General features: G+C 48.7%; 1 protein-coding gene across 1 annotated transcript in view; it reads right to left on the bottom strand.

Moving 5' to 3' along the window:
* The window catches only part of PLXNA4 (plexin A4), a 49,719-nt gene extending 26,557 nt beyond the window's left edge, over positions 1 to 23,162 (bottom strand). Inside the window, exon 1 of the mRNA XM_039324754.1 lies at positions 22,615 to 23,162. The gene's annotated coding sequence lies outside the window, so the exon portion shown is untranslated. The remainder of the gene's footprint in view (positions 1 to 22,614) is intronic.
* Between the last annotated feature and the right edge of the window lie 408 nt (positions 23,163 to 23,570).

Genomic DNA, 23,570 nt, shown 5'->3' with positions numbered 1-23,570 from the left:
CTTGGCAACCGTATTTATGATTGGTTCGCAGTATCCCGGGGTCACGTGATCCCCTTTTGTGACCTTCTGACAAGCAAAGTCCATGGGGAAGCCTGATTCACTTAACGACCGTGTTCCTAACTTAACAACTGCAGCGATTCGCTTAGCATAGCAATGGAAATTTTGGGCTCAATTGTTGTCCTAATTCAAGGACTAACTGTATATCAGAACTCCCCATCTCCTGGAGATTGACCCAAAGACATTTCCAGACCGTTAAAACAATTAACCAGTGGAACCACTTGCCTCCAGAAGCAGTGAATGCCCCAACACTGGAGGTTTTTAAGAAGAGACTGGACAGCCATTTGTCTAAAATGGTATAGGGCAGTGGTTCTCAACCTGTGGGTCGGGACCCCATTTGGGGTTGAACGACCATTTCACGGGGGTCGCCAAACAACGCAGTCCGCCATTTTTTCCCCCTTTTCCTTAGCTGTGCTACTCCCTTTTATTCTATTGGCTTTTGGAAGCCAATAGAATAGACTCTCTTGAATAGAGTCTAATTCTATTGGCTTTCAAAAGCCAATAGGAATTGTCCAGGCTGTCTCTGCCCTGCTGAGCCCACCAAAAGTCCCATTCTGCAAACAGTGCTGCACCAGTTGAGTAGTCCTCGACTTACGACTGGTTGAGTAGTCCTCGACTTACAACCGGTTGGGGGTTGCGGCATTAAAAAGGTTGAGAACCACTGGTATAGGGTTTCCTGCCTGAGCAGGGGGTTGGACTAGATGACCTCCAAGGTCCCTTCCAGCTCTGTTATTCGATGTTCTATGTAAGCAAAATCAGTAGCTGTGGCTCTATTTGACATTTTCTTTCTGCGATGGGGTAGAAAAATCCAGCAGAAGGAAAATGTGGTTTTTTTTTGCCTTCACAATTCTGCCAGTTATCAGCGGAGAACTCCCAAGGACGCCCGACCTATTCATTTACAACCGTCTCTGGAAATCTTGCCAAACAGAGATGAGCACTTGAATCATTTAGAAATACAGCCATGAGCTCCTAACGTAAGAAGAGACAGCAAATCTGGTCCGTAGATAGCTCACATCTACACCATTCATTCCACCCTATTTCTGCATCAACCTGAAAAGCTTTTTTTTTTTTTTTTTTTTAATAAAAGCAGAAGGACGTGGAATCCTGGAAAATAGTTTCTCACAAAATACACATAGCGGAATGTCTCTTCTCCGAAAGAGATTTCAAAGATGAATGCGTGTAGCTGCTCAATGGATCTCGGCCAACAGACTCCGGGGAGGGGGATTATGGTGGCATACAATACTGATAATGACAGTATAGAAAATAGGATGGATAGGATAAGGTGGGATAGGATGGGATGGTAGGGAAGGAGAGGGGAGGGGAGAGGACAGGAGAGGAGAGGAGAGGGGAGGGCAGACAACAGGAGAGAAGAGGAGAGGAGAGGAGAGGAGAGGAGAGGAGAGGAGAGGAGAGGAAGAGGAGAGGGGAAGGGAGAGGAGAGGAGATGAGATGACGGGGACAGGACAGGAGAGGAGAGGGGAGGAGGAGAGGGGAGGAAAAAGGAGAGGAGAGGAGGAGGAGGAGGAAGAGGAGGAGAGGGGAGGAAACAGGAGAAGGGAGGAGAGGAGAGGAGGGGATAGGGAGACGGGAGACGGGAGGAAGGAGAAGGGAAGAAAGGAAAGGGGAGTAGATGGGATGGGGAAATGGGAGAGGGGAGGGGAGGAAAGAAGGGGAGGGGGAGAGTGGAGGGGAGGAAAAAGGAGAAGGGGAGGAGATGAGAGGAGAGGAGAGGAGAGGGAGAGGAGAAGGGAGAGGAGGAGAAAGGAGAAAGGAGGAGAGGAGAGGAGAGGGAGAGGAGAGAGGAGAGAGGAGGGGGAGAGGAGAAGGGAGAGGAGGAGAAAGGAGGAGGAGAGGAGAGGGGAGGAGGAGAGGGGAGGAAAAAGGAGAGGAGAGGAGAGGAGGAGAAGAGGGGATAGGGAGAGGGAGAGGGGAGGAAGGAGAAAGGAAGAGAGGAAAGAGGAGTAGAGGAGATGGGGAAATGGGAGAGGGGAGGGGAGGAAAGAAGGGGAGGGGAGGGGGAGAGTGGAGGGGAGGAAAAAGGAGAAGGGGAGAAGAGGAGAGGAGAGGAGAGGGAGAGGAGAGAGGAGGGGGAGAGGGGAGGAGAAAGGAGAAAGGAGGAGAGGGGAGGGGAGGAGGGGAAAAAGGAGAGGAGAGAAGGAGGAGAGGGCAGAGGAGAGGGGAGGGGAAAGAGAGGAGAGGAAGAGGAGGAGAGGGGAGGAAACAGGAGAAGGGAGGAGAGGAGGAGAGGGGAGAGGGAGAGGGGAGGAAGGAGAAGGGAAGAGAGGCGAGGGGAGGAGAGGGGATGGGGAAATGGGAAAGGGGAGGGGAGGAAAGGGGAGGGGAGAATGGAGGGGAGGAAAAAGGAGAAGGGGAGAGGGGAGGGGAGGAGAGGAGGGGGAGAGGGGGGAGGGGAGGAGAAAGGAGAAAGGAGGAGAGGGGAGGAGGGAGAGAGGAGAGAGGAGAGAGGAGGAAAAAGGAGGAGAAGGGAGGGAAGGGAAGGAAAAATGAGAAGGGAAGAGAGGAGAGGGGAGGAGAGGGAGGGGATCACGTGACTCTGGGCAGGCAGCAACGGTTGTGTGAAAAAAGATCCTAAGACACTTTTTCCAGTGCCGTTCCCTCTCTGAACGGTCACTAAACGAACGGTCGTACATCGTGGATACCTCTGCAGGAGGCCTATTTCTCCTCCAAGCTTTCCTTTCCTTTTGGAAAGGGGAAAATAGCAAATGCCAAGCTATCCCCCCCCCCCCCGAATCGCCAATAATGGCACTGAGGTGGCAGCCATCCAGTTCTGGAATCACTTTCGGACTCAGTTCTGGGTGTTCCTTCTGCTAGGCAGCTTTGCTGCTCGCTTACCGCAAACCGGCCTGACGGAAGTTTTTATGCTTGATTTACAAGGATCCTGGATCCCAGCTGACAAGTTCAAAGAGCACGAGCAGCCTGATTTATGACTGGCGGGCCGCAAGAAGCCAGTAATTGCAAATTCAGCCATCAAACCATTTAAAAAAAATGGCCAACTTCATTCTTTCGCAGGAGAGGAAGGGAAGTCTGCCCAAACTGCAGCGTTCAAAATTAGCGGCAAAGGTACCAAATTGCTGGGCTAATGACAAGGTCAAGCTGTGATATCTTCAATCAGTTTAATCAGGATAGAGCTGGAAGGGAGCTCAGAGGTCATCTAGTCCAACCCCCTGCTGAAGAAGGAGACCCTATCAAGGGCTCTTCAATCTTGGCCCTTTTATGACTTGTGGACTTCAACTCCCAGAATTCTGGGAGTTGAAGTCCACAAGTCATAAAAGGGCCAAGTTTGAAGACCGCTGTTTTAAATCTAACAAACAAAATGGAGGCTGGCTGAGGAATTCTGGGAGTTGAAGTCCACAAGTCATAAAAGGGCCAAGTTTAAAGACCCCTGTCTTAAATCTAACAAACAAAATTGAGGCTGGCTGGGGAATTCTGGGAGTTGAAGTCCACAAGTCATAAAAGGCCAAGTTGGAAGACCGCTGTTTTAAATCTAACAAACAAAATGGAGGCTGGCTGAGGAATTCTGGGAGTTGAAGTCCACAAGTCATAAAAGGGCCAAGTTTAAAGACCCCTGTCTTAAATCTAACAAACAAAATTGAGGCTGGCTGGGGAATTCTGGGAGTTGAAGTCCACAAGTCATAAAAGGACCAAGTTAGAAGACCCCTGTCTTAAATCTAACAAACAAAATGGAGGCTGGCTGAGGAATTCTGGGAGTTGAAGTCCACTAGTCATAAAAGGGCCAAGTTTGAAGACCCCTGTTTTAAATCTAACAAACAAAATGGAGGCTGGCTGAGGAATTCTGGGAGTTGAAGTCCACAAGTCATAAAAGGACCAAGTTTGAAGACAAATGGCTGTCCAGTCTTTTCTTAAAATCTTCCAGTGTTGGAGCATTCACAGCTTCTGGAGGCAGGTTGTTCCACTGGTTAACTGTTCTAACTGTCAGGAAATTTCTCCTTAGTTCTAGGTTGCTTCTCTCCTTGGTTAGTTTCCATCCGTTGCTTCTTGTCCTGCCTTGAGGGGCTTTGGAGGATAGCTTGACTCCCTCTTCTTTGGGGCAGCCGCTGAGATATTGGAACACTGCTATCATGTCCCCCCTCGTCCTTCTCTTCATTAAACTAGACCTACCCAATTAAATATGCCCACCATTTCTCAAGTACATTTCCCGTTCGAGCTGGGTCACAAGCCAATGCATCTTGCAAATATTTGCACGCAAGGCCCGCTGTGAACATTTAGAGTGCCCAAATTTCCAACCTGAAGATTTACGCCATTTCTTATACACGGAGTCTCAGTGGCTTTGGGGCTGGAAGGCACAAGTATATATCATATATGCAAACCGATTCCAGATGACCGGCATTATAGCCACACAGCCAGCTCGAACAGAGCTAAGCAAGGTTTGGCTGTCAACTTCTGGCTAATTCATTGCTAAGGATGACCAGAGGGGAAATTACAACCAGCCAAGCTTGAGATTGGCCGACTGCAAAAAAAAAATAAAAAAAAAAATAGTAAAATAAAATTATTCCTCTGGGTCACGAGTTCAAATCTTTGGGAAAGAGTAAATGCCAGCATGTGAAACTCAGGCCCTGTTCACATATTGCAAAAGCTGAGTTTGGAAGTTATTTCCTGGTCGTGCTGAGGCATGGCTGTTCCCCTTTTTTTGCAACATGAAAGACGCTGAAAACTATAAAACTGAGGAGAGATATTCAGAATGGGGGCTAGCTGGCCTGGGAGACCACCTCAGACCCTCAAAACTGGAAACCCTGATAAGAAATTTGAAAAAGGACACGTCCTGGATGAAGTTGTTTCTTAACCTTGGCAAGTTTAAGAGTAACGGGGTTGTGAAGTGAATGTGGCTTCCCCCTGTTGGCTTTGCTTGTGAGAAGGTCGCTGCAACAGTCATAAATAAGTGTCAATTGGCCAGAGTCTGAATTTTGATCAGTCTTATTGTGCTGAGATAACCCTTGAGTAAACGCAGTAAACAGTGGTTTGTATTAAATGATGGTTTATCTTACACTATCTACAATGTCATACACCAGGAACAATATACATGTGCGTGCTAATACAGCAGGAGCCAACAAACCAGTTACAGCAGGAAACGGAAGAGAAAAAGAACACATCAGCAGAGCCTCCCTTTTATACAGAGGCTCTTAAAGAGACACAGACCTTGCTGAGTCATTCCCATCATTACATCTTATGTCTTACATTACATAAGCTGGTTAGCTGTTAAATCATTGGTCGTAAGTGTGAAAAACGGTGGAGATACTTCAAGAGTCATGAGGAGAGGCCTCGTTTTAAGTCATACTTTTTCAGTGACGTTGTGAACGGGTGCTAAATGAATGGCTGTATGTTCGAGCACTACTGTCATTGCGTAAATTGTCTCCGGCTTGAGCAGGGGGTTCGACTAGACTAGAGCAGAGATCACAAAAGGGAGGGGGAAGCATTTTACGTACCCGTGCATGCGCACGTGCAAGGCTGCGAGCATGGGCGTGGCGCAAACGGGGCAAGGCTAGCACTTGTGTGATACTCGCTAGCCCTGCCCCATATTGTGCACAGCACCATTTCTGTGCCCTGAGGCACAGCATTGACTCGTTTTCACACCCAGCAGTGCAGTGATGTCCCATTTTTGCACCCAGCAGTGCAGTGGTGTCCCGTTTTTGCACCCCGTGGCACAGCAGTGTCCCATTTTTACACCCAGCGCAGTGCTATCCCATTTTTTGCACCCAGCAGCACAGCAGTGTCCCGTTTTTGCACCCCGTGGTGTGGCAGTGTCCCATTTTTACACCCAGCAGTGCAGCTGTGTCCTAATTTTGCACCCAACAGTGCAGCAGTGTCCCGTTTTTGCACCCCGTTGCACAGCAGTGTCCCATTTTTACACCCAGTGCAGCGCTATCCCGTTTTTGCACCCAGCAGTGCAGCAGTGTCCCGTTTTTACACACAGCAGTGCAGCAGTCTCCCGTTTTTGCACCCCGAGGTGCAGTATCAGCCCATTTTTGCACCCTGAGATGCAGTGTCAGCCCGTTTTGCGCCCTGAGGCGTGGCAGCGGCCCGTTTTTGCACCACATCGCACAGGGTCCTGTTTTTGTGCCCCGTGGCCACAGCGCTAGCACGAGTAGGGGTATGTACGCAGACACACGTGTACACTGGCCAGCCTTTCCCACAGCCTGGTGGCCAGCAGCCTATGGCCCACTACCGGACCGTGGCCCACAGATTGGGGATCCTTGGACTAGAGGACCTCCACCATCCCTTCCAACTCTGTTATTCTGTTATTCTGACTCTGAGTTTCCAGAGTTTTCCTTCAAGCTGTTTTCCCAAAACAGACAAGAACATTATAAAACAATAAACGTCAGCCAGAAACTCGTCAGCAGGCCTTCTTCTACTCAAGGCTTCTGGATGGTTTTCTGCAAATAAATTCCAGATATATTAGCCTTCAATTTCCACTCATCGCCAGCCAGGGAGCATGAAAAGAGGGTTTTTTAAAAAAAAAAAAAAAAGAAAGGAATTGCCTTCTTGGCGGCCTCTTTCAGCAAACGAGGAAGAATTATTTCCCGAAAAAACATCCTGAACTCCATTTTGCAAATTGCATTTCAGGATAATCAGCTTGCCACCAGAAATCGTGGACGCTCCATCACTAGAGGTTTTTAAGAAGAGGCTAGGCCAGCAGTTCTCAACCTTTTTAATGCTGCGACCCCCAACCGGTCGTAAGTCGAGGACTACCCAACTGGTGCAGCACCGTTTGCAGACTGGGACTTTTGGCGGGCTCAGCAGGGCAGAGACAGCCTGGACAATTCCTATTGGCTTTTGAAAGCCAATAGAATTAGACTCTATTCAAGAGAGTCTATTCTATTGGCTTTCAAAAGCCAATAGAATAAAAGGGAGTCGCACAGCTAAGGGAAAGGGGGGAAAAATGGCGAACTGCGTTGTTTGGCGACCCCCGTGAAATGGTCGTTCGACCCCAAATGGGGTCCTGACCCACAGGTTGAGAACCACTGGGCTAGACAATCACCTTTCTGAGATGGTATAGGTTCTCCTGCTTGAGCAGGGGGCTGGACTAGAAGACCTCCAGGGTCCCTTCCAGCTCTATTCTATTCAACCAGTCTCTTCCTGACAAGGCTTTGTCTTTCTTCTGATCGTTCGCACTGTTCTTCTTTGCACTGCTCCAATTGCTCTTTTCTTAAAACCAACCACCTGAAACTGAATTCAGAACTCAAGATGTAAGTCTGATCTTGAGTTTAAAACTGGGGCAACTTGCTTCAAGCCTATCCCAGACCTGAAGCCAGCCATGATTTCAACTGCCCACCCCTACAAGTTCCAATACCATTAATTAAACTGCAAACATTTCCACGAAAATCTGCATTATCCTCCTACAGATCCATTTGCAATTGATATAGACACTGAGCCTGAGCAAGGGTTGGACTAGATGACCTCCAAGGTCCCTTCCAACATCATCATCATCACCATCATCATCATCATCATTATTATTATTATTACCATATTCCCAGATGGAGCATGCAATGGACCACTCAACAAACTGGACATAAGCAAGACAATTGGGTGAATCGGGACAAATATTGCATTTAACTGAGTTACATTTTATTTGAGTGTGATTACTCCTGGCCAGCTAGGTGGCAGCATCTAGCTGAGTTTGGCTGATCATAGAAAGGAGAAGCAGAGCAGGACCTGTATAGTAATCGGATGGGAGACCACTAAGAAATCACAGAGCAGTGTGTATAGTAATCGGATGGGAGACCACTAAGAAATCACATCTTCCCAAATGGGGCTACAAAAGTTGAAAAGACCATTTGAAAGAAAGAATAACAGAGCTGGAAGGGACCTTGGAGGTCTTCTAGTCCAACCCACTGCTCAGGCAGGAAAGCCTATACCATTTCATATTTTTTTTCTTTGCACCCTAGGAGAGAAACATCTGCCTCTACCTAGGGTTGAACTCTCAACCTAGGAGGTGAGTGTGTTTTCACCACTAGGCCACCATGCCACTCTTCCCACTACCTCTTGCAAGAAAGAAAGAAAGAAAGAAAGAAAGAAAGGAAGGAAGGAAGGAAGGAAGGAAGGAAGGAAGGAGGAAGGGAAAAAGAGAAAGAAAGAAAAGAAAGAAAAAGAAAGAAAGAGAAAGAGAGAAAGAAAGAGAGAAAGAAAGAAAGAAAAAGAGAAAAAAAGAAAAGAAAGAAAAAGAGAGAAAGGGAAAGAGAGAGAGAAAGAAAGAAAGAAAGAAAGAAAGGGAGGAAGGAAGAAAGGGAAAAAGAAAGAGAGAAAGAAAGAAAAAGAGAGAAAGAAAAGAAAGAAATGGAAAGAAAGAGAAAGAAAGAAAGAGAAAGAGAGAAAGAAAAGAAAGAAAAAGAGAGAAAGGGAAAGAAAGAGAGAAAGAAAGAAAGAAAGAAAGAAAGAAAGAAAAGAAGGAGGAAGGAAGGAAGGGAAAAAGAAAGAGAGAAAGAAAGAAAAGAAAGAAAGAAAGAAAGAAAGAAAGAAAGAAAGAAAGAAAGAAAGAAAGAAAAGGAGGAAGGAGGAAAAAGAAAGAGAGAGAGAAAGAAAGAAAGAGAAAGAGAGAAAGAAAAGAAAGAAATGGAAAGAAAAAGAAAGAAAGAAAGAAAGAAAGAGAAAGAAAGAAAGAAAGAAAGAAAGAAAGAAAGAAAGAAAGAAAGAAAGAAAGAAAGAAAGAACAACCAAATCAATTCGCACATCGCACATGTGTTGCATCCTTTGAAGTCGGGCTCCTTATTCATCAGGCTGCTTCGATTTCAAAGCGGAAGAAAAATCCTCCAGACAATTAAAAGTATCCAGCAAGGCTCTGAGCTTTAAAGCCTTAAGACGGCCGGCCTTTCTGCAGAGAAGGAAAAGCCATGAATCTCCCTGAAGGAGACACACATTTTAATTGCGGGAGTCCCTCCTGTGATGGCTATTTTACAGCACAGGCAGTCCTCGGCTAACAACGGTCCATTTAGTGACCGTTCAAAGTCACAACGGCACTGGGAACCGTGACTTAGGACCGGTTTCCACACTTACGACCGTCGCAGCATCCCCGGGGTCACGTGATCAAAATTCAGACAATGGGCAACTGACTCACAGTTACGACAGTTGCGGCGTCTGAGCCCCTTTCGCAACTTTCCGACACAAGCGAAGTCAACGGGGGAAGCTGGATTCATTTAACAATGGGGTTACTAACTGAACCAGCTGCAGGGATTCACTTAACAACCGTGGCAAGGATCGTAAAATGGGGCAAGAGTCCCTTAACTGTCTCGCTTAGCGACGGAAATTTTGGGTTCAATTGTGGCCGTAAGCCGAGGACTTTCTTTATTGCGCAAAGAATCAGAGCAGCCCCGTCTACAAAAAATAAAATAAAAAACACTTCCCAGTCAGAGCTGGTAAAATAAATTCATCCTTCAGAGACTGTTGCTTCTCCGGTGATTTTTTCCTCCTTATGTCTACCGGTAGTCCTTGCAGTCACTGGGGGAGGGAAAAAAAGATTAGAAAAAGATCCTTGCATTTTGCACTGGGATCTGGGTTCAAATGCAGGGGACAAGTCATTTCTCATTCCCTTGTGCGGTGGGAACAAGAAACACTTTTGAGGTTAGACAGGACACTTGTAAATGCACCAGACTTGGGTCCAATTGAGCCTTTAGGTGTGAGAGCCAACTGGGTGACTTTGGGCCAATCACTAGGAGTCTGGGAGTTCTAGTCCCGTCTTAGCCGTGAAGGCCAGTTGGGTGATTTTGAGCCAATCACTAGGAGATGGTGAGTTCTAGTCCAGTATTAGACATGAAAGCCGGCTGGGTGACTTTGGGCTAATCACTAGGAGACGGTGAGTTCTAGTCCTGCCTTAGCCATGAAGGCCAGTTGGGTGACTCTGAGCCAATCACCAGGAGATGTTGAGTTCTAGTCCTGCCTTAAGCTTGAAAGCCAGTTGGGTGACTTTGAGCCAATCACCAGGAGATGGTGAGTTCTAGTCCTGCCTTAGGCATGAAAGCCAGCTGGGTGACTCTGTCCCTGTCACCAGGAGACAGTGAATTCTAGTCCCACTTTAGGCATGAAAGCTGGCTGGGTGACTTTCTGCCAATCACCAGGAGATGGTGAGTTCTAGTTGCAACCTAGCGATGAAAGCTGCCTGGGTGTCTTTGAGCCAGTCCCTCTTTCTCAGCCCAGCCCACCTCACAGGGTTGTCATTATGGAGAAATGAGGAAGGTGTGCTGGATATGTTTGCCACCTTGGGATACTTGTTAATATAATAAAGGTGAGAAATAAACAAATAAACTAAAGCCACAGCTCAAGGCCTCACAGCCTCTCACATTTCCCCATGCTGGCTGAGGAATTCTGGGAGTTGAAGTCCACCTGTCTTAAAAATGGCCGAATTTGAAAAACACTGGACTACAGGATGGAAGAGGCAGAGAAACTACACAAGAGAAATTTAGTAACACTTTTACTCCTGAATGTGTGGTTTTTTAGCAATATCCACTGGGAAACGTTATCAGTCTTGTACTATAACAGGGGTAGGCTCTTTTATGACTGGTAGACTTCAACTCCCAGAATTCCTGAGCCAGCCATGCTGAGGGGAAAGGGAGAGGTTTCCAAGCTGAGCCAGGCTGGCTCAGGAATTCTGGGAATTGAAGTCCATGAGTCATAAAAGAGCCAAGGTTGCCTACCTCTGCACTAGGCCAAGACCACTTTATGACTGGTGGACTTCAACTCCCAGAATTCCTGAGCCAGCCATGCTGAGGGGAAATGGAGAGGTTTCCAAGCTGAGCCAGGCTGGCTCAGGAATTCTGGGAGTTGAAGTCCACCAGTCATAAAAGAGCCCAGGTTGCCCATACCCCTGTACTAAAACATAGGAACCAATTCTGCAGCACGGCGATTCCCAGGCTCGGCAGCTTTAACTTGGATGGACTTCAATTCCCAGAATCCCCCAGCCCGCTCAGCAACTTTGAGGATGTGTGGACGGCAACTCCCAGAATTCCCAAGCCAGCTCAGCAACTTTTAAGATATGTGGATTTAAATCCCAGAACTCCCCAGCCAGTTCAGCAGCTTTTAAGACACGTGAACTTCAACTCCCAGAATTCCCCAGCCAGCACGTTGGCTGGAGAATTCTGGGAGTTGAAGTCCACACCTCTTAAATTTCGGAAAAACAGACTTAAGGCCTCAGCAGGTCTTAATTTGGCCCCGCACGGAAAGAGACTTTACATCAATTATGCAGGCCTGTAAAATTGGCCACTCTGCAGTCTTAACAATTTCAACAACCCTTCAAACTCTCTTGGGATTACAACTCCCATCCTCCCCAACACAGAGTCAAGCTGGCTGGAGCCGGAGGGAAAGATAGTCTAACCAAGCTGGGAAAGCTTCCCCCACACACCCCCACCCCTCTTTCCAGGAATTTTGGCATTTCTGTATGAGGTCTGTGGTCCCTCTTTAATTCTTCCTAACCCAAAGTATTTAACCACAAAAATATTGCTTGGCTGCTAATGAACTCCTGTATTCTCCCAGGGCTTGCAGAGCTCTCGCTTCCGCTCCAAAATGATGCTTACGGTCTTCCAGCGCCTATAAAGCTCTCTTTTAATCTATATATTTTTAATAGCCATAAAGAGGGAGGGGAGGAAGATGAGAGAGGGTAGATAGGAAGAAAGGAAGGGAGATTAGAAAAGGAAGGAAGGGAGGGAGGGAGGGAGGGAGGGAGATGAGAGAAGGTAGAAAGTAAGGGAGGTGAGAAGAGGAAGGAAGGAAAGAAGGAAGGAAGAAGGAGGGAGGGAGGGAGGGAGGGAGGGAGGGAAGGAGATGAGAGAAGAAAGGAAGGAAAGGAAGGAAGGAAGGAAGATGGGAAGGAAGGAAGGAATGGAGATGAGACAAGGTAGATAGGAAGAAAGGAAGGGAGATAAGAAGAGGAAGGAAGGAAAGAAGGATGGAAGATGGGAAGGAAGGAGGGAGGGAAGGAGGGAGGAGAAAAGGAAGGAAGGAAGGAAGGAAGGAAGGAAGGAAGGAAGGAAGGAAGGAAGGAAGGAAGGAAGGAAGGGAGATGAGAAGGAAGAAAGAAAGGGAGATGAGAAGAGGAAGGAAGGAAGATGGGAAGGAAGGAAGGAATGGAGATGAGAGAAGGTAGATAGGAAGAAAGAGAGATGAGAAAAGGAAGGAAGGAAAGAAGGAAGAAAGATGGATAGGAAGGAAGAAGGATGGGAAGGAAGGAAGGAGGGAGGGAAGGAGATGAGAGAAGAAAGGAAGGAGGAAGGGAGGGAGATGAGAAAAGGAAGGAAGGAAAGAAGGAAGATGGGAAGGAATGAAGATGGGAGGGAAGTAAGGAAAGAAGGAAGGAATGGAGATGAGAGAAGGTAGATAGGAAGAAAGGAAGGGAGATTAGTAAAGGAAGGACGGAAGGGTGGCAGGGAAAGAAAGAAGGAAGATGGGAAGGAAGGAAGGAGGAAAGGAAGGAAGGGAGATGAGAGAGGGTAGATAGGAAGAAAGGAAGGGAGATGAGAAAAGGAAGGAGGGAAGGAAGGAAGGAAGGAAGGAAGGAGGGAGGGAAGGAGATGAGAGAAGAAAGGAAGGAGGAAGGGAGGGAGATGAGAAAAGGAAGGAAGGAAGGAAGGAAGGAAGGAAGGAAGGAAGGAAGGAAGGAAGGAAGGAAGGAAGGAAGGAAGATGGGAAGGAATGAAGATGGGAGGGAAGGAAGGAGGGAAGGAAGGAAGGGAGATGAGAGAGGGTAGATAGGAAGAAAGGAAGGAAGGAAGGAAGGAAGGAAGGAATTCGGTAGAAACACTGGCGCAAAAGATTCCACTGCACACACACACACACACACACACACCCTTCTTTTCAAATCTGTCCGAATCACAGCAAACACGGAGAAAGCTTAGCGGGCCTTTCGGTTTGTTTATCTGGAAGGAACTGATTTGCTCTCACTGAAGCGTTACATTTCTATCAAAAGCACGTGCTCCCCTCCCTTTAGATCACTTTCTCCTGTCTACATAATTCAGGACCAGATGCCTTGGGGGGGGGGGGGTAGAGAGAAGGGGGGCGGGGGGGGAAGCAGAATATCAACAGTCGGTTTCCCTTGAAGCTTCCGTCAGACACAAACACGTTCGCTCGCCCGGCCTGGGAGCCCGTCTCCCGCCTGAATCCACCCAGCTTTCCCAGACAGAGCAGGAAAAACCAGGGGCAAATGAACCAAGTTCTCCGCTCTTTTGGGGGGTCCCCGACTTACGACCGCGATCCAGCCCCAAACTTGCCGTCGCTAAGCGAAACACCGGTTCAATGAGCTCGGTCTCATTCCGTAACTTTTCTCGAACACGGAACACAGAATAATAAGAGCGGGAAGGGACCTCGGAGGTCTTCTAGTCCAACCCCTTGGACTCTAGACAAATGCCACAGGGCTTAAGGGAATGGCTGCAGTTGCTAATCAGTCACACGGTCGTTAAGTGAATCCGGTTTCCCCTCCCCCTTGACTTTGCTTGTCGGAAGGTCAGAAAAAGGGATCACCTGAGCCTGGGATGCGGCAACCGTCGTAAGTACATGCCAGTTTCCAAGTGTCTGATTTTGATCACGTGATCTTAGGGAGGCTGCAATGGTCGTGTGAAAAACTATAAGTGCCGTTGTAGCCTTGAACGGTCACTAAATGAACTAGCCCAGCCGTTCGCTAAATAAATAAATAGGTTTAACTAGCCCAGGGCTAGGAAACCTTGGCTCTTTTACGACTCGTGGACTTCAACTCCCAGAATTCCTGAGCCAGCCATGCTGAGGGGAAAGGGAGAGGTTTCCAAGCTGAGCCATGCTGGCTCAGGAATTCTGGGAGTTGAAGTCCATGAGTCATGAAGGGGCCATAGTTCCCCCATGCTGACTCAGGAATTCTGGGAATTGAAGTCTACGAGTCTTAAAAGAGCCAAGGTTACCTACCCCTGTCCTAAGTCCTCCTGTTCTAAGCGGTGAGCCTCCTAGACCAAGGGTAGGCAACCTTGGCTCTTTTATGATTGGTGGACTTCAACTTCCAGAATTCCTGAGCCAGCATGGGAAAACTATGGCCTCTTCATGACTTGTGGACTTCAACTCCCAGAATTCCTGAGCCAGCATGGCTCAGCATGGAAACCTCTCCCTTTCCCCTCAGCAAGGCTGGCTCAGGAATTCTGGGAGTTGAAGTCCACGAGTCATAAAAGAGCCAAAGTTGCCTGCCCCTGGCCTAGCCCTTTGCAAGAGAAACAAGGCTTGCGTAGGGTGCATCCTCCATGGGGAGGGGGCTGGCATCTTGAGGGGAGGGTTCTTGGCACAAAGAACCTCCCCCCCCAGTGAAGTTTGACGATTGAATTTGTATCCCGCCTTTATTATTTTTACAAATAATTCCAGGCAGCGAACATTACCTAATGCTCTTTTTCTCAACAACAACCCTGTGAGGTGGGATGGACTGAGAGAGGGGGGGGACTGGCCCAAAATCACCCAGCTGTCTTTAAACCAAAGACAGCACTAGAACTCACTGTCTCCCGGCCCAGAGTCACCCAGTTGGCTTTCATGCTTAAGTTAAGCTAGAACTCACCATCTCCTGGTGATTGGCCCAGAATCACCCAGCCAGCTTTCATGCCCAAAATGGGACTAGAACTCACCGTCTCCTGGTGATTGACCCAGAATCACCCAGACAGCTTTCATGCTTAAGATGGGACTAGAACTCACCATCTCCTGGTGGTTCACCCAGAATCACCCAGCCAGCTTTCATGTCTAAGGTGAGACTAGAACTCACCGTCTCCTGGTGATTGTCCCAGAATCACCCAGCTGGCTTTCATGCTTAAGTTAAACTAGAACTCACCATCTCCTGGTGATTGGCCCAGAATCACCCAGCCAGCTTTCATGCCCAAAATGGGACTAGAACTCACAGTCTCCTGGTGATTGACCCAGAATCACCCAGACAGCTTTCATGCTTAAGATGGGACTAGAACTCACCATCTCCTGGTGGTTCACCCAGAATCACCCAGCCAGCTTTCATGCTTACGTTGGGACTAGAACTCACCATCTCCTGGTTTTACATCTAAGATAGGACTAGAATTCAGAGTTTCCTGATTTCTAGCCTGGCCCCTTAACCAGTAGGCCCAAACTGGCACCATTCAGTCAAACCAGCACCAAAATCTAGGGAGCAGCAGAACCTGGATGTCTGCATTCACACAACATGCTGAAGCCCAAACCATGATTCAATGCAACTCGGGTGCAGAAAACGCAAGAGAAAGAGCTTGCCCATGGCTTCGTGGAATGTTTTTGCTCAGATGGAGATGGAGATAATCATAGGGTGAAATCCAACTCTATGTTAGCCTAGGCTAGGGGTCCCCAAACATGGCCACTTTTAAGACTTGTGGACTTCAACTCCCAGAATTCCTCAGCCAACCACGGTTGGCTGAGGAATTCTGGGAGTTGAAGTCCACAAGTCTTAAAAGTGGCCGCGTTTTGGGGACCCCGGGGCCCAAATCAACGTTTGAAGAGTCTTCCTTCCTAAAAAAAAAAAAGGAGTACCCCAAAGACAAGCCAGGAACCTCAGTGACCCATAAGCCCCTCTCCAACATGACCCATCAGGCTCTTCCCAACATTTGCATCTGAAGGTGAGGCCATGGGGTGAAAATCCTGCAAGGCAACTCCTTCAGACCTGACCCATGAACCCAGATTCCACCCACTTTGGGGTTTATATACAGACACTCCTCGACTTACGACTGCAATCGGGAGGAGCACTTCCGTTGCTAAGCGAGGCAGTGGTAAAACGAATCGTGTCCAATGCTGCAACCTTTTTTTTTAAAACCACGGCTGCTAAGTGAATCCAGCCCAGTTGTTAAATGAGTCACACAGTCATTAAGCGAATCCAGCCTCCCGTCGACTTTGCTTTTGGGAGATCACATGACACACACACACACCCAAGATGCTGCAATGGTCATAAGTACATGCTGGAGCCCAAATTTTGATCCCCTGACCGCAGGGATGCTATGACAGTTATAAGTGGGAGGAACGGTTGTTTAAGTCCTGTTTTTCAGTGCTGTTGTAACTTCCACCGGTCACTAAATTAATATTCCGACTCAAGAGACTTGACAGATTTGACAGACTTGAACACTGGGCGCTATCTAACAAAATGAAATTCAACGGTGAAAAAAGTAAGGTTCTACATTTAGGCAAGAAAAACCAAATGCAGAGGTATAGTACTATAGGTAGTACCTTACTCAATAGTAATAACTGTGATTACTACTACTATTACTCCGAGGGATCTCGGAGTCCTAGTGGACAATCACTTAAATGTGAGCCAGCCGTGTGCTGCAGCTGCCAAAAAAACCAACACAGTGCTAGGCTGCATTAACAGAAGGATAGAATCAAGATCAGGTGAAGCGTTAATACCACTTTACAAAGCCTTGGTAAGGCCACACCTGGAATACTGCATCCAGTTTTGGTCACCACGATGTAAAAAAGATGTTGAGACTCTAGGAAGAGTGGGATATAAATGATCCAGGGACTGGAGGCTAAAACATATAAGGAGCGGTCTCTGGAATTGGGTATGTCTAGTTTAATGAAGAGAAGGACGAGGGGGGACATGATAGTAGTATTCCAGTATCTCAGGGGCTGCCCCGAAGAAGAGGGAGTCATGCTATTCTCCAAAGCGCTTGAAGGCAGGACAAGAAGCAACGGATGGAAACTCATCAAGGAGAGAAGCAACCTAGAACTAAGGAGAAACTTCCTGACCGTGAGAACAATTAACCAGTGGAACAACCTGCCTCCAGAAGCGGTGAATGCTCCAACACTGGAAGTTTTTAAGAAGAGACTGGACAGCCATTTGTCCGAAATGGTATATAGAGTTTCCTGCCTGGTCCCTTCCAACTTTATTATCAGGATGATTATCATTATTTACTATCCATTTGTTGCTTAGGGCCTTGTGTGGCCCCCAAGGTGTAGAAATGGGGCCCCTTTCTGCCTTAAAATACAACTCAGCCGATTTTAATCAAGCCTGGATTCTTCCCTACCCTTAAAAGAACATTTGATGGGAAAAGTTAAACCCTGTTTAAAATTCTCTCCAGCTCGCAGTTGCATCATCGAAGCGCATCAACAAGGACGAAGGACAATCCTGTAAACAGATTTTATTTACTGATATCCCCTCCCTAACTCACCCCAAATGTCCCTGAAATAAATCATCCTGTTATTCTTCCAGTTCTATTTATATATTTAAAAAAAAGAATGTGAAATATATTGGCTTTTAAACAGAACCACATGCACGCAACAGAACCAACTCACATTTCTCTTTGCATGGGCCAGAATTTTCCAGATCATTCCAGGGAGCAACTTTTAAGCTCTATGGATTTCGCTTGTAAGGCCCAGCGCAGGCTTTAAACCTTCCCGTTTAAAGTCACAGGACTTCAAATCTGGCCTTTTCTATTGGCTGGACCTCCCGTGCCACAGCTTCACACAGCCTTCCCCCCCATCCCACATTAGCAATGGACACACTCCAGAAGTTGTGAATGCTCCAACACTGTAAGTTTTTAAGAAGAGACTAGACAGCCATTTGTCTGAAATGGTTTAGGGCAGTGGTTCTCAACCTGTGGGTCGGGACCCCATTTGGGGTCGTACGACTATTTTACGGGCGTCGCCAAACAACGCAGTCTGCCATTTTTCCCCCCTTTTCTTAGCTGTGCTACTCCCTTTTATTCTATTGGCTTTTGAAAGCCAATAGAATAGACTCTCTTGAACAGAGTCTCATTCTATTGGCTTTCAAAAGCCAATAGGAATTGTCCAGACTGTCTCTGCCCTGCTGAGCCCGCCAAAAGTCCCATTCTGCAAATGGTGCTGCACTAGCTGAGTAGTCCTCGACTTACGACCGGTTGGGAGTCGCGACATTAGAAAGGTTGAAAACCACTGGTTTAGGATTTCCTGCCTGAGCAGGGGGCTGAACTAGATGACCTCCAAGGTCCCTTCCAGCTATATTCTATTCCCATGGTAGCGAACCTATGGCACACGTGCCAGAGGTGGCCCGCAGAGCCCTCTCTGTGGGCACGCGTGCCGTTGGCCCAGTCCTAGGCCTTCAGCCGCGTTTTATAAAAACTTTTCGCTTTTAGGCCTCCGCCATGTGCAAAAAAAAAATCAATCAATCAATTTCAATTTCGCGTGGAAAAAAAAAGATCTCGCAAAGTTGGAATTGATTGAACTTTTTAGTCCCACCCAGTCTGTCACAGTTACGCCATCCAGTGGGCCATGCCCATCCAGTGGGCCACGCCCATCCAATGGGCCACGCCCACCCGGCACCCGATGATACATAAGTGGTTTTGGGCTGCAGTTTGGGCACTCGGTCTCTAAAAGGTTCGCCATCACTGTTCTATTCTATGCCCCACCTTGTCTATTGCTAATGCCAGGTGCACCGAGGTGAATCACATCAGTTATTTTTGACCCGCACCCAAAAAAAAAAGGAAAGGAAAAAAAAACTCTTTGCATGCTCTATGCCGGTATCTCTTGACACCCCTGCCTCTTCCTTGCAAACTCCTGGAGCATCCGAACGAGGAAGGTGCAACTGTAACTCAAGAGGCAATCAATCGTGTCTTGGTTTGAGAGTAAGAAAAGCATCAGCACTGTGTAAACGGTCTCTATCCACTGAGTAAGTCATTAGTTCTCCGGGGGCGAAAGCCTTAGCTCATTCCAATGCTAAATTTTCTTTTTAAAAAAAATAATAATTCTGGAGATAAGTAATCCTGGAGGAATTGAGAGGGTGGGGGGGAGAGAACCCTTCCTTCCCATCTTCTCCTTTCTCATCAGATCTCTGCTCCCGTAAGTACACGGCTTTAACCCTTTAAATCCTCAATTCCTGCGGGATAAAATTTCATCCAGCCTCTCTCTCACTTTCAGAGATTGTCTGACCGTATCAGGGCTTAAAAACGGGCAGCCCCCAAGAAGAAAGCAGAAAGAAAAAGCCCACATCCAGGTATAAAGCCATAGGAAAGACAAGGCCGGAGAGAATAATACAGCTTAAAGGGAACCACAAATAAAGAGCTGAGAGAATCAAGCGGCTAGTCCCTAAGGTGCAAATTCTCAATCCCACCAGCAGTTTGGGATGCATTCAATTCCCTTTCGCCCCCCCCCTCCATTAATCAGACACACAAAAAGGGTGCATTTTATTTGTCGGGTTTTATAACCCCCAGAAAGAGCAGAGAGTATCATGGGCTCGAAGTCTCAACCAGAGATTTGAAGATTTGACGGTGACCTCCCAGCTAGAGTTCCACCCTGGACCCCTTTCCGCCAATCGATGATCTCAGAGGGATCCTTGTTCCAAAAGAACAGGGAGTGCGAAGTCTGCTTCCCCCCCCCCTTTCGCCCTTCTGCTTTGCACTTTCCCATCTGTGAAATGGGCATCCAGCAAACTCGCCTTTTTAAGCATTGGCACCGGGTGTGAGGCTGGAAGAGCTTGCCATTTCCCCCTCGTTTCTAAGCGCCGAGGCTTCTGCAAGAGGCCACGTTTTACTCTTTTTTTTAAGAATTTTTTTTTTAATTTTTATTCGTGTTTTTTTTAAAAAATATCGTGACAAATGCTTCCTTATTTTATCTGTCTGGCTTCCAGCATTTAACTCGCTAATACGTGTGCTGTTCTCTCTGTTTTTCCAGCCATTGATAAAAGGCATCCCATGTCCTCTTCAACATTCTACATGAAACATTTGTATGAATTACAAAGTTTTTTTTTTTTAATTTGGAAATTGGGGAGGGGGGGAACCGAAAGGAGAGGACGTTCAAAGCGGTTAGGAGAGAAAAAAAAATGTCTCGTGGGGTTTGGCAGCTTCCCCACACATCCCACGGTTATGGGAGAGGGAAGTGCACTTTGTAGGTCCCCCCAGAGCGCACCGTGAGCCATTTCAGAAACAAGCTTGATATTCAGCTGGGAGAATCGGGCCATCGATATAACATCCGCCTCCGTGCTCGGTGGATGTCGGATTGGGACTTGAAAAGGTGGGGAAAGGGGGTCTTTGCAAGGGGTAGGGGGTGAGAGAGAGAGAGAGAAAGAAACTCAGGCTTAGCTAAGGAGCTGGAAAAAGAGGGGGGCTGTGTGCCTTTTTCCTGCAAACTTCACCAAAGGGGGGGGGAGCAGATGGATCGGTAAAGTCATTTTTTGAAACTGGTAAGGATTGATCCTGCCTCTCCTTAGGACTAAGAGCGATGCACGGGAAGGAAGCATTGGGTGTGAAACCACCTGGACTTTGTCACCAGTTGGGGAAGGGAGAAGAGAAGAGAAGAGAAGAGAAGAGAAGAGAAGAGAAGAGAAGAGAAGAGAAGAGAAGAGAAGAGAAGAGAAGAGAAGAGAAGAGAAAATAGGGAATGGAATCGAATGGAATGGAATAGAATAGAATAGAATAGAATAGAATAGAATAGAATAGAATAGAATAGAATAGAAAATAGGGAACGGAACAGAAGAGAAGAGAAGAGAAGAGAGGAGAGGAAGAAAGAAAAAGGAAGGAAAAGAAACAGGGAAGGGGAAGGGGAAAGGAAAAGGAAGGGAAGGAAACGGAGGCAGAAGGGAGGAAGGGAAGCAGGAAAAACAGAGGCAGAAGGGAAAGAAGGAAGACGGCAACCAGGAAAAAGAGAGGGAAGAATAGGAAACAGGGAGGGAAGAGAAAGGAGAGGAAAAGAAAGGACGGAGGGAAGGAAGAAGGAAAAAGAGGAAGGCAGGAAACAGGGAAGGAAGGGAAGGGGAAAGAGAAGGGAAGGAAACAGGGAGGGAGACAGGAGGAAGGGAACAAGGAAAGAGAGAGAGGAAGACTAGGGAAGGGAAGGGAAGGGAAGGAAGATATAAGAAGAAGGGAAGGACAGGGGAAGGGAAGGTAGAATGGGAAGGAGGAAGGAAGGACTAAGAGAGAGGAAAGGGAAGGGAAGAATGGGAGGGAGGGAGGACTAACAGAGAGGAAAGGAAAGGAAAGGAAAGGAAGATATAAGAAGGGCAGGGCAGGGGAAAGGAAAGGAAAGGAAAGGAAAGGAAAAGGCTGTCCTTCCTGCTCAGGAGACACAGAGCCGAATCATGCCAGTCTTTCTCCCCCCCCCCCAAAAAAAAGAAAGCCAAAGACAAATTGCTCACCCTTCTCCATGCCAACCGGAGCCCAACGCCCCCCCCCCTTGGTGCCTTCATCCCCCTGCCGTCTCCCCGAAATCCACCCCTCTTGCTCGAGGACCCTTCGCTGGCCAAAGGCAGACGGGCAGGGCGGGCACGCGCGGTTGTGTGCAGCCGTGCGTGCCCGGGTGTGTGTGTGTGTGTGTGTGTGTGTGTGTGTGTGTGTGTGTGTGTGTGTGTGTGTGTGTGTGTGTGTGTGTGTGTGTGTGTGTGTGTGTGTGTGTTTTAACAAGAATTTCTATTCCAGCCCGGAGAGGGAGAAGTCCTGCGGAAGTCAGACGGAGCCGCCTGCATTTCCTTTTTTTCTTCTTCTTCTTTCCCCCCCCCCGCCCCCTTTTTCCTTGCAGTTGGCTCTTACACACATACTACACGTGCACGCGCCCGCGCGGGGGCACGGCGCACAGCCAGATACACAGGTCCATTACACACACACACACACACACACTCACAAACCGGCGGAGTCATTGATTGATTTCTTTTTTTTTTCTTCCATTCCTAGGTTTCCCCCCCCCCCGGTGGATTTGGATGGAGCTGGGGAGCTGAGACCCCCCCCCTCCCCCGAACACTCCCCCCCTCCCAGGGAGGAACGAGGCTTTGGCAGGGCACAGCCGGGGTCTGCCGCCCAGCCCCCTCCTCCCCCGCCCCCGCGCAGCCCCCCCTCCCCAAACCCCACTTTTATTTTATTCTTCTTATTATTAAGTTGCTTTCAGGCCCCCTGGCCCGCGCCCCCCCCCAAAAAAAGACCCTCCCCCTTCCACCCCTCCCCTCCACCAGCCGGGAAACTAAAGAGGGGTACAAATTACTTTTCATCGCCTGCCCCCCCCCCGGCCACCCCAGAATTTGAACTCTCTCCCCCCACCCACCCACCCACCCTCTGCTCTCCTCTCTCGCGTAACCCCCTCCCTTCTCCCCCCCACCCCCAAAAAATCAGGGCAGGTGCAAGCCAGCTCTCCACACCTGCGGGGGGGGAGAGAGGGAGGGGGGGAGGGAAAAGGCGGCGGAGCTCCGGCTTACCTGCGAAAGGTAGGAGCAACACCCCCTTTCTCCCTGCCTTTCGCCCCCCCCCCACACCCCCACCTTTGCTCAACCCAGGCGCCGCATTGACACTGCAGATGGTGTCTCGGGTGTGGGTGCGCGCGTGTGTGAGTGTCTCTGTGTGTAGTCAGAGTGCTTGTGTGTGCGTGTGGGTCCACACACACGCAGTTTGTGGCAGGCTCCGGCACTCACTCACTCCCTCTCGCCCGGCTCTCTCTGCAGGCGTGTGTCAAACACACAGAGAGAGAGAGAGAGAGAGAGAGAGAGAGAGAGAGGGAGGGAGGGAGGGAGAGAGAGAGAGAGAGATGGGGATACACACACAGAGAGAGACACACGCCTTGGAAATGTATTTCTCCAGCGCAGCCAACCCGAGATTTTGAGATACACACATACACACACACACACATATATATATATAGATGATTATGATAATGATGATTTACCTCTAGGCTGGCCGGTTCCGTAGCTTCGCCAACCGGGTCTTGCCTTTGCCAGCAAAGCGCCGCTCATTCCTTCCCGACCGTTTCTTTCCTTCTTTTTTCTCTTTTGCAAACACCTTTTTTGCAGAAAAGCCGCCACCAGGTGATGACGGGCAGAAAGAGAGGACCCCCCTCCGACGCCCCCCCCAAAAAAAGATAGCAAAAGGGGGGTCTGGAGGAAAAGAGGTAGAGCAAGGAATCCTCGCCCGGAGATCGATCTATCTATCCTTCCTTCCTTTCCGATCACTCGCTCGCTCAGCCCGGCCGACTGCACCCGGGGCTCGAACCCGCGGTGCCGCTGCCCCCGCGGCGCTCTTCACTCGGCCATCTCCGCAGCGCCCCGCCGGGCTGACTCTTCCGCTGCTGCTGCCGCTGCTGCTGGCTGCCTTCTCCTTCTCCTCCACCTCTTCCTCCTCCTCCTTCGCCCGGGAGAGCCCCCCCACTGCAGCGGCCAGGCTACGGCTTCAAGCCGCCGCTCACTCGCCCCGGCCAGCCATGGCCCCCGGCCCCCAGCCCGGCCGCTTGAGGCAAGCCCGCAACCGCCGTTTGCAGCCGAGAGGAGAGCGCTGCAAAAAAGCAAAAAAAAAAAAAAAAAAAAAAAAAAAACCAAGCTGCGAGCAACCGCGGTGGAGTTTTTTTTTTTTTTTTTTTTTCCCTTTCCTCTTTTGCGTTTATGGGGAAGCAGGAAATATCCTTGGCAACCGGGGCTGGAAAAGCGGGGAGGCTGGGAAGACGAGAGGCTGGCTTGGCGACCGGGGCTCAAGGCGAGCCGGGCTGGGGTCGCTGCTGCTGCTGTTGCTGAAGCTCTGGCAGATGCATGCCTCCTCTTCCTCTTCCTCTTCCTCTTCCTCCTCCTGGGGCTTTGCACCTCTCCCTTAAGTCCTGGGGCTCCTTGCGCCAAATGTCAGGCAGGTCCTTAG

Source organism: Crotalus tigris, unplaced genomic scaffold (genome assembly GCF_016545835.1).
Source record: "Crotalus tigris isolate CLP2741 ecotype Arizona unplaced genomic scaffold, ASM1654583v1 scf7180000024308.805542, whole genome shotgun sequence".
Classification (NCBI taxonomy): domain Eukaryota; kingdom Metazoa; phylum Chordata; class Lepidosauria; order Squamata; family Viperidae; genus Crotalus; species Crotalus tigris.
The sequence above is the reverse complement of the archived record's forward strand: the minus strand, read 5'-3'. Positions and strand labels throughout refer to the sequence as shown.